The sequence below is a fragment of the Miniopterus natalensis genome, chromosome 1 (assembly GCF_054644295.1).
Source record: "Miniopterus natalensis isolate mMinNat1 chromosome 1, mMinNat1.hap1, whole genome shotgun sequence".
Lineage (NCBI taxonomy): Eukaryota > Metazoa > Chordata > Mammalia > Chiroptera > Miniopteridae > Miniopterus > Miniopterus natalensis.
In genome coordinates this window covers 30,710,782-30,721,054 of record NC_142081.1, presented here as the reverse complement: position 1 = coordinate 30,721,054, position 10,273 = coordinate 30,710,782, and positions in this window count along the sequence as shown.

Here is a 10,273-nt window from a genome sequence, read left to right as displayed (position 1 = left end):
GTTGGTGACTGAATGAATTAATGAATATACTTAAAAGAAGCTGTTGTCTACTGTTAGTTCCCTAGAATTCATTCCTTTCCAGTAGTTTTCTTAAAGTGATTAAAATCTAACTCTTTCAAATAAATGTAAAGGGTTGCTTAACATTTGACTTTTAAGTTTCTCATTTTTATTCCTGATCTCCTTTTAATAAATCCTCAGCTTTTCAGTGGACTGTAGAGATTTGATTGGTTATAGGTTTAAAATCATAGAATAAAGTGAGTACAGCAAAGATAATCTATCACCTTAATTTCTCTGCATCCATAATAGAATGGAACAAAATTAAAAAGGTAATTTTAAAACCTTTCTATCCTTTGCATTTTCCTGAGGAGAAGTAACTAAAATTTTGAAATGTTTAAAATAAAAAAGTTTGGTCTTACTTTCTAATATTTAGGTAGTTGTGACAATTAAAAAATAGATAAAATGCTCAAATTTTAAATTTAAACTTGAAAGTATGGAAATTATATATATTTTTCCTTTCAGCCTAATGAATTTTTTAAGAAATGTAACAAATAGTTATATTAATGCACCAGGAGCCATTATTAAATTAGTTTCTCATACTAGTATAATTAGAGAAAATTATCAAGTAAAGTTCATTAATAAACTTTGAAATTTGTCGGCTGATTATTTTCGATTTTGCAGCAGGGAGTCTGTTTTTCATTTAGCGCTAAAAATACACCTTTTAGTTAATCAGTTTGGATAATTGGCGTAAGTATGCATAATGAAAACTATGCACTAATAGGATTATATTAATATTCCCTTTGCAATTTTTTCAGAAATTTATGGCTGTTTGGATAAAGCCTCCTATTTTGCTATTTTCCCCATATTTTGTGTCTGTTTTGTGTTATTTTTCTTTATACTCAGTATGATTACATGCCTAATAGGTAATGATTATTTAGATATAAAACTGCAACCAACAGGGAAGGTGTCTAATAATGGTCTTCATTTTAAAAAGGAATATATCTTATAATTTGATTCGTCTCATCTTATAGTCCTATAAACTTCAGTCACTAGGCTCTTGGTGAAAATCAGTATCATTCTAAAAGTACTTGGAGCTTATGTTTGTCACTTAACAAACTGGACTAAGCTAGTGGTATGCCAAGCCCAAAAGAGTATCTGCAGCAGTGAGGGACGCGTGCAGCTTTATCACGGGTAGAATGACACGCCTGAGTATCTACCTACGGCCTTCAGCACACAATGCTGGCATCTAATGAAATACAAAGTTTAACTGCCCTTGCCAAATACGTCTCTTTTGGAAAGTTATTTTTAAAAGATATAATTCTGCTTGTCTCCTTGTATTTATGTGATGCTACTTTATAGCTAAGGCCCTTCACTACCTTTTCAAAAGTTAGTTCTAACTCTTAGAAAACCTAGCATGTTCATCATTAGAGTCAAACAAAGTCATCGTTTTAAATTTAATTTTCTGTTCACTCCTCAAAGTGTTCTGCTAAGTGTTTTCGACAAAGTGTAGTGATAATGAGACTTCTGTTGTGATGTAAAACACATTGTGGTCCTGTGTAGGCTTTGTACAATTCATTTATTCTTCCCTCCCTCACAAATATTCATTGAGAATCTTCTATGTGTCAGGCATGTTAAATGCTGATATCTGAGGTCTCTCTGTATAAAAAAGCCTCTTTAGTCATATTTTTTCCTGGTTACAAACACGGGGATCTAATAAATCTTAGTATTTTTAAAATATTCCTTTCCACACGTGCCTGTCCGTTGAGCATCTCACAGTAGGCAGCTGGCTTTACGCAAGAGGAGGTACGTGCGAGCCAGAGGCAGAAAGAGGAGGCGGAAGGACGAGAGCACGTGCTTGCAGGAGGGACACACAACCCCGTCTGTAACCTCACCACGGGAGTGACATCCCAGCTCTGTACGGTTAGGAGGAGCCCTGGCCTTGCCCAAATTCAAAGGAAAGTGATCACATGGGGCACGGCTACCAGGAGGCAGCACCTTCACGAGCGCCCGTCAGCGCCACAGGACGTCTCCGTGTGGTGCTGTGGACTCCGGACCCTGGCCTGTCCTTCCTGCCACGCTGCTGGCCGAGCTGGCGCAGCGCCCGGGGGAGCATGTGGAAAGCCATTCCAACGCCATCCTGACACACGGCAGCGCCTTAGGTAGACACTGTAGTAACTGTCAGTCTTTCTAATGTTAGCCATTCTAATGGCTATGAAATATTATCTCCTCTTATTTGCATTTTCCTGATGACCAACGATGTTAGTACCTTTTAGTGTATATTGGTCATCTACATATCTTCTTTTGAGAAGGGTCTGTTCATGTCTTTTGCCCATATTTTGCTGAATCGTTTGTCTTTTTGTTACTGATTTGTAGGAATTTTTTTAATATATTCTGGATACAAATCCTTTGTCAGATATGTCCCATACAAATATTTTTTTCTTGTTTATATCTATTAGGATAGAGAAGTCACATAGTAATTTGAACAGGAAAAGTTTAACATAGTTAAGGATGCTTACATATAACAGGGGACTGAAATAACAAAAGATTGGCTAGTAAGAAATGAAGAGGGCTCTGAAAATACAGAAACAGTAGGTAGGAGGAGCAGCGACCATCCCTAGGACTGAGACGCAGTACCCAAGGAAGAAGCCCCACCAGAGCGGAGATGCAAACCTTGTTGAAGGTACCTGCTATGGCCTATATAATGGTACAGAGAAGTCACTGGGATGCCACATCCGTGGAACTTGCTAGAAAAATGCCCTCTAGGGTGCTGACGAAGGCTGTTCATAGGGAAATGTCTCTCGCAAGCGCTGCTACAAAAACGCTCGAGGAAGGTGACAGTGAAGCTGCTCGCCACTGGGTGCTGCTGGCCACCTTGCAGGAGCCTGAAGCTTTTGTAGGGGCCTGTGAGCCAGCACATCAGAGTCCTCTACTGACAAAGAGGGCAAAGGAAAAACATTTAAATGCCCCAGAGAGGTAGAGAAGGGTGAATTTGAAGCTTATAGGCCATAAATTGATAACTGGCACACTGTTTGTGGTTTGCCTTCGCATTTTCTTAACTGACTTTTGCTGAGAAGTTTTAAATTTTGATCAAGTCCAATTTATCATTTTTTTCTTTTAAGGTTAATGCTTTTTGTGTCCTCTAATAAATCTGTTTATCTTAAGTTCACAGAGCTATTCTCTTATGGTTCTTCAAATGTCCCACAGCTTTTCTAGCCACTCATCTACTGATGGGCACTTGGGCTGCTTCCAAATAGCACTGCAATGCACATCGGGGTGCATATTTTCTTTCCAGTCAGTGTTTGGGGTTTCTTTAGATACATTCCCAGAAGTGGGATCATTGGGTCATAAGGCAGCTCCATTTTTAATTTTTTGAGGAACCTCCATACTGTTTTCCACAGTGGCTGCCCCAGTCTGCATTCCCACCAGCAGTGCACAAGGGGTCCCTTCTCCACACCCTCGCCAGAACTTGATTTATCAATGGTGCCATTCTGACAGGTGTGAGGTGACACCTCGTTGTGGTTTTAATTTGCATCTCTGATGATTGGCGACGTTGAGCATCTTTTCATGTCTCTTGGCCATCTGTATGTCCTCTTTGGAGAAGTGTCTATCCAGGTCCTCTGCCCATTTTTAATTGTATTATTTATATTTTTGGTGTTGGGTAGTATGAGTTCTTTATAAATTTTGGATGTTAATCCCTTATCAGTTGTATCAGTGGCGAAAACGTTCTTCCATTTAGTAGGTTGTCTTTTGTTTTATTGGTTTTTTTTGCTGTGCAAAAGCTTTATAGTTTTATGTAGTCCCATTTGTTTATTTTTTCTTTTGTTTCCCTTGCCCAAGGAGATATATCAGAAAAAATATTGCTCGGAGAGATGTCTGAGATTTTACTGCCTATGTTTCCTTCTAGGATTTTTGTGGTTTCGAGTGTAACATTTAAGTCTTTAATTCCATTTTGAGTTTGTCCTTGTATATGGTAGAAGAAGGTGGTCCAGTTTCATTTTTTTGCACATCTTTCCAATTTTTCCAACATCATTTATTAAATAGACAATCTTTACCCCATTGTGTGTTCTTGCCTCCTTTGTCAAATATTAACTGACCATAAAGGCATGGGTTTATTTCTGGGCTTTCTATTTTGTTCCATTGCTCTATACGTTTGTTTTTATGCCAGTACTATGCTGTTTTGATTAATATGGCCTTTTTAAAAGATTTTTAAAAATTGATTTTTAGAGAGAGAGGATGGGAGAGAGAGAGAAACATTGACGTGAGAGTGAAACATTGACCGCCTGCCTCCTGCAGACCCCTACTGGGGCTCAAGCCCAAAACCCAGGCATTCGCCACGACCAGGAGCTGACCCGGCCGCCTTTCAGCGCCTGGGATGACGCCTAGCCGACTGAGCCCCAGTGGCCAGGGCTATTGCCATTTTATTCCTTCAACTATGCTCCTCTGCTATTCTTTCTCTTCTTTGGACTTGTGTGTCTTTCCTTCACCAGGTTAGGGAAGTTTTCATTCATTATTTCTTAAAATAGGTTCTCGATCCCTTGCTCTCTCTCCCCTCTATTCCACTTGGGGATACCAAGATACCTAGACATATCCCTTGTCCTCATGGAACACAAGGTCTTATTTTACAAATGTATAAATAATAAGTGAATATTTTAAAAGCTATGCAAACAGGTATAGACAAAGTACTTTTGGAGCATACAAGATGTGCTGAGATCTACTTAGTGAAATCAGAGAAGGCTTCGCAGAGGTGTCTTTGAGCTGAATTGTAAACAATAAGTAGGAGTAAATAGCAAATAGCATTTTAATTAATGGAAGCAAATAAGAAACTTTTTGCCCCATAATTATCTAATCACAAAGGAAAGGATATACACTATTTTATTGATTTTGTTTTTGTGGGCATGGGATGTTAATTACATTTGTTTGATTTAAGCTCTGTTAGAGATACATTCATAATGTTTTTCTCATTGTGTTAATGCTGAAATGTAGGAATAAAAAAATTATATTATACTCTTAACTGTATTTGAGACCAGCTTGGTTTTCTGTATGAATAAACTCAGGTTCTTACAGAGATGCTACTATTGTGGTAAAGGATTAATACACTATATCTTCCCTCTCATTCACTAAGCTCCAGCCACAATTGATTTCCACCTGCTAAAAATACCAAGTTCCTGCCTCAAAAATCTATGCCCATTACCTAGCACATTTTAAATATTTATGCAATTTTTGTGCACTATCATTCCCACTTAGACCTTAACAAATATTTCTTGAATTATTAGATTTGCCACATTTTCCCTTTTGAGATCCTTTTATTTTTCTACCCATCAAGTACAGAGAGTAAGAAAAAGACAGACTAATTAAATAACAATATTGTTATTTTAAGCCTCAATGCACAATTCAAATATTTTTATATTATCAGAAGGTATCAATTAGTTATAAAAGGTAAAAGAATAAAAGTAATATTAGGGAGTAAATGTTTTAATGTTACTGTTTTATGACATGTTGGAAAACAGAATTATTTCCTTGGCTGGAACAAAACATGTATAACTTTGGCAAGTAGTTATTTTTCAGACCCATTTGGACCATAGTATAACTGAGTTCATATAAAATACCTTCCTATTGAATATTTGCTTTGTCATTGAACAGACTCTAAATGTTACTTTAAAATATCTTTTGTCTCTATCACTTGATGTGCTTAGCATTTCTTAACGTTTTAAAAATCTGAACATCAAATTATCGTATCATGTTTTGCATGAAAATCTCTATCTGTAAAACAAACTAGACCACAATTCGTCAAGCACTTACCATAAGCTAAACACTGTAACACTCCTGAAAACCCTATTTGATAGGTAGGATCATCAACCCCATTTTGAAAGTGAAGAAACTGAAGCAAGGAGGATAGTTGGCCCAGAGTCAGACTTTCGCATGAATCTCTGTGTTTAAACCCAGACAGAACTCCAGGGCCCAGACTATTCAGCACTCTACCTGTCATTTCTCTGTTATACTTATGATCTGTCAATCTGGAGCTACAAATACTTCACTAAAAAACACTGCCTAAAACACACCAAAAAAAATAAAAAGGTGAGCTGATTCTTTGGTAAAACTACCTTCTAAAAAGTAAGGTAACTTAAGTTCTAAACAGTACCATATTCATATCAAAACAAAAAAGGTACACTATTAAAGAAATCATGCTTTAAGAGACCAATTCTCAGCCAGATGTTAACATCCGAATACAAAGTAATGTATCTGGAAGGAGACTGCTGAGCTGCAAATAACCTGGGTGTGAGTCAGAAAATATTAGGACAGGCCTATCCACCAAGGATATAGATTTGATTGCATGTGACTTGTGTCAACTTTGGAGAAATCAAGAGCAAAATATAAAAGCAAGGCAATGGGAATGTTTCTAAATGAGCCATTCAGCCTCCAAGGCAAGTTATATGGTAGCAATCAAAATTCAAAGAGAAAGCATCAACATGCCAGCCAGGTTTATATATCGCTTGTTCATTCATTCTTTCAAAAGATGAGAAAAACTTTATTTTTAAAATTGTAATAATACCACTTCAAAATTACTAACACTCTCTGGTCAGTTATTGAAGTTCTAGTCAGCTGCCTGTTTAGGCCCCTGAAATCCTAATACTCAATCACAATAAATAAAAATTAATATTTATATTTTTATTACCCAAAAAGCATTTACAACCCTGCAAGGTAGTAGAAAGCTTAATTGTCTTGTCTTTCCATTGATTTTTTAAAATAGATTTTATTTTTTAGAAAAGTTTTAGGGTCACAGCTAAATTGAACAGAAGGTTCAGAGATTTCCCATCTATCCCCTACCTGCACACATGCACAGCCTCCCCCATTACCAACATTCAGCACCAGAGCGGTACATTTGTTACCATCAATGAACCTGCATCGGCACATTACCACCCGAAGTCCATAGCTTACATTAGGGTTCACTCTCTGTCTTGTAAATTTTATGGGTTTGGACCAATTAATAATGACGTGACTCCATCATTATCCTCTGTGCTCTGCTTGTTCATTCTTCCCTCCGTCCTAACCCCTCATAGCAACCCATCTTTTTACTGTCTCCATAGTTTTGCCTTTTCCAGAATGTTGTATAGATGGAATCATACAGTATGTACACTTTTCAGACGGGCTTCTTTCACTTAGTAATATGCACTTAAGTTTCCTGTCTTTTCATAGTTTGATAGCTCATTTCCTTTTAACACTGAATAATATCCCATTGTCTGCATGTGCCACAGTTTACTTATTCATCCATCTACTGAAAAACATCTTGGCTGCTTCCAAGTTTTGGCACTTATGATTAAAGCTGCTTTAAACATCCACGTTCAGGTTTTTTTTGTTTTTTTTTAATTCTCACCCAAGGAGTGAGGGTATTTTTCCCATTGATTTTGAGAGAGAGTGCAATGGGGGAGGGGAGCAAGGGAGAGAGAGAAACATCAATGAGAGAGACACACTGATTGACTGCCTCTGCATGAGCCTGGGCTGGGGGTGGGGACTGAACTTGCAGCCCAGGGTCCTGCCCTTGACTAGAATTGAACCTGGGAATCTCCGGTGCGCAGGCCGACACTCTAATCACTGAGCCACACTGGCCAGGCCATGTTCGGGTTTTTGGCCATTCTGATAGGTGTGTAGTGGCATCTCAGTGTTATTTTAACTTGCATTTCTCTGATGACATTTGTTGCAGAGCATCTTTTCATATGCTTATTTGCATACCTAGACCATTGTAATTACCTCCTAATGGATTTGACTTTCATTTTTCCTCTGACTGTATTGTCAGTTTAATCTTTCTTAGCCGATCTTTTTCTTTTGCATTTGTGGCATTTAGGATATAAGTTCCTTATTGGCCTCAGAAATCAAAACATTTGAAGATCCTCCATAAATCAGTCCTATCATATCTAATAAACTCAATTTCCTACTCTTACACTCCACTCCAATTAGGCCTATTCTGAATTTCCTCCACACATACTAAATTTGATGGCATTTTTATTTTGCTCATATTGTTCCCCTTACCTCCAAAGTCTTCCCTGCCTCCTTTACCAACCCAGTCAATTCTATTAATTCAATAAGCATTTAATAAAACCCTACTTAACACTTTCTCCTAGAGTTAGGCAATAAAAAATGCAAAGCTAAAAAAGGCATCAACCTTACACTGAAGAATTTTAGTCTATGTAACTTTAAAGTCCTAATTCAAATCCTACCTCCTCAATGAATCCTTCCCAGGCTTTCCATCCCATGATGGCCTTTTTCTTCTGACTCTTAAAGCACTCAATCTCTTCTCTACCACAGACCAAATTATAAACTATCAAATTTTATTATAAACTATTTATTATAATATTTTTGTTGTTTCATAAATTTTGTCTTCTCAACTAAAATATAAGTTCCTTGAGTATAAGACTATGTCTTTTACAGAGAAACTTTGCTTGGGGCGATGAGTGCATGATGCAGTGTACAGATGATGTTTTACTGACTTGTACACTTGAAACCTGTATGGTTTTGGGAATCAATGTCACCCCAATAAATTCAATTTTAAAAAAGACTATGTCTTTTAGCTGTTCTATATCCCCTCAAAATATCATGCACTGTATTTTGCTTTTTTTAATTTATCTTTATTGTTGGAAGTATTACAGATCCTTTTTCCCCATTGACTCTTTCTACCCCACACACTGTAGATGTTTTTAAAATATGTACTTTATTTTACCTCTTTTATTGATAAATGATAAATCTAACTACACTGGTGTGGTCGGCATTTATTTAAAGTAAAAATAAACCATGGAATCACTTCTGTCAAGGCCAAAACCAGTTTTGAACCTCTTAATAAATAACAAATAAACCAATTATATTTTTCTCTTCTCATAGTCAATGTTTTTATCAAAACTATCAATTAATTCAACTGTAGAGTTAATAAAATAAATACTTGATATAAAAAGTAAAACTCCAGCCCTGGCCGGTGTGGCTCAGTTGGTTGAAGCACCATCCCATACCAAAAGGTTGCAGGCTGGATTCCTGGTTAGGGCACATACCCAGGTTGCAGGTTTGATCCCCAGTCAGGGTGAGTACGGCAGGCAACAGATCGATGTTTCTCTCTCTCCCCCCCTTCCTCTCTCTCTAAAATCAATAAAAATATATCCTCCAGTGAGGATTTAAAAAAAAACCACCCTCCAGTTTAACTGAAATGGTCATCTTTCAACCATTGTTGAAGGTTTTGTTTTTTAAAAAAACACAGTCCAAAGTTCCCTTAAATTCTATCATTAGTTATATATCATCCTTCTACTTCTAAAAATAGACTTTGAGAAGTCTTAATACAATTGTGATATGTTGTGAACACCCCGAAGACGCAAGCTATCATCTCACCCCAAATTTGCTTAGGATATTGAGACATAACAACAAACACACTCCAACAGGGTATGAAAAGTCTTGTTACTTGCATAATAATGTTTTTCTGGGGAAAGAAGGCCAGGCCTTCCAAGCTGGTCTGAAAATGGCTTGAGAGGGCATAGAAAGGAGACTGGCTTTGGGTTTTTGTATCATTAGGGGTGGGGCTGGGACAAGAATTCCTGTGGATGGTTTTAACTGAGTGCCAGAAGAGGGAATACTTTATCCGCTTGACCAGATGTAGGGCAGAAGGGGAAGAAAACAGGGTGAGGTTTAAAATCCAGAGTATGGAGTCAGATTCTTTATTACTTAATAACAATAGAACTAATTTCAAAAACAGAAAATACAAAGATATTGAGCAATATGTTTATATGATTTCATGAAATTTTAAGTATCTTCATTTAAGCTATATAACTGATTAACAAGCAAATGCTGCACATAAAATATATTTTTGTTGAAGACAAGAAACAAAATTTTAAATGTTCTTTAAGAAGGCTTAAGCAAAAAATACATTAACAGTATCACCATTAAGACAATAATCTAATTTTCAGAAAATGGTGTTTCACATTTCCTCTTCTTCCACTAAAGATACTGGAAAAACTGATGAAATTCTAATTTTATCCCTTGTTGTATTAGAAGAAAACACGTGTTAGTCACTATAGGTAAGGTACTGCTCTTTATATTGTAACAGGACAGTGAAGTGAAACACAGTAATTTTAAAAGCATTTTTCAGTAAAGTACTAAGTAGACCTCAACATTAATTCTGCAGTTACTGCTAAAAGGTCTTCTGATGGCCTGAAGGAGTTCTTGTTCTTATCAAAGCATCTAAAATACTACCATAATGAAACTTAGGCTCTGTGGAGAAGCAGGCTTAATATTTATAATATAG